The following is a 1210-nucleotide window of genomic DNA, read 5'->3' on the forward strand; positions in this document are numbered from 1 at the left end:
GCAAGTCCGCCATTCCCGGCTACCAAAAATCGCACGCACGAGTAATTCGCATTAGGAATAATCGCGAAGGTCAACTCAGCCGAAGTGCAATAGCCAAACCTCGCCCCGGAAGAACTGCCTTCATGATCACGGTAATCTCTACGCCAGATAAGTATGCTTTGTTCACCACACAAGCAGCCTCTTTTATTACAACTTGTTTAAAGTAACTGAGAATTACACAGTTAGAAGATATTAATACGACTCACGTGTGATATGTCAAAAAAAAGGGCAATTGAAGAAAGTACCTCTACTTGGATCACCCGTTATATCACCAAACGCAAGGTGAAAACTAAGTTAACTCAACAATACACAAAAGTAATATGAGATAATTTTATTTTAGCATTAGGTTACTGATCCTGATGCTGACCGCATGAGCGCGGTCAAATATTTTAAGCTATACCGACTCATTGTACATCCCCATAAACCAACTTACGGACACCGTAAACAAAACAATAAGCTTAAACAGTGAACAATATTCGTTTCATAATTAAATATCCAACAGTAGAACAGAATTGTAAAAAAAAATCAGAATAAAGCCAGTTATAAAGAATTGTAAAATAATTATGACAGAGACTAATATATTGTAGTATTAAAGAGTAATGGTAAATATCAACAACTAGTAAATTGTTCAGTGCCAAATGTGTTTTGTCAAGTATCAAATAGGAGTAATATAGCTCTTGTGCTTTGAATTTGTTAAGCCAACAACCCACTTCTTGTCAGACCGTTACCGCAGAACATATCGACGCAGTGGGAAAAACTGACGTTGGCCCAGTCGTTGTTAATAATAAATTGGTGGAGGGAAGGGAATTCCCATCCAGTAATTTGAACAAAACATTTATTTTTAAGTTTACAGGCTTATCCAGAGGCCGTCCGGCACAATTTTTGAACTTAACTAATCAAACTACACTTTTATCACTTCCATACCTATATAATATTATATTAACCTAAAGAATTTGCGACACATCATAACATTTAAAGGATTTGTTGAGAAACAATCGTCTTGGAAATGGCTCACAGCTTACGTTTCTACAATGGATTTATTTGTTGTTGCAATATTAGGCTGCATAACCTACAAACGCCGGAAATGCATCGTTAGTATTGCAATATTGCACAATGTTGTTAAGGAATCCGTGAACGTCTCCTCTTTTAGTGAGGGAATAGTTAACATAGT

At 36.4% G+C, this 1210-nt stretch overlaps 1 pseudogene; it reads right to left on the reverse strand.

Moving 5' to 3' along the window:
- On the reverse strand, nt 1-155 carry LOC118682692 (U1 spliceosomal RNA; annotated as a pseudogene).
- Nucleotides 156-1210: the final 1055 nt, after the last annotated feature.

This window comes from Bactrocera oleae, chromosome X (genome assembly GCF_042242935.1).
Source record: "Bactrocera oleae isolate idBacOlea1 chromosome X, idBacOlea1, whole genome shotgun sequence".
NCBI classification, from domain to species: domain Eukaryota; kingdom Metazoa; phylum Arthropoda; class Insecta; order Diptera; family Tephritidae; genus Bactrocera; species Bactrocera oleae.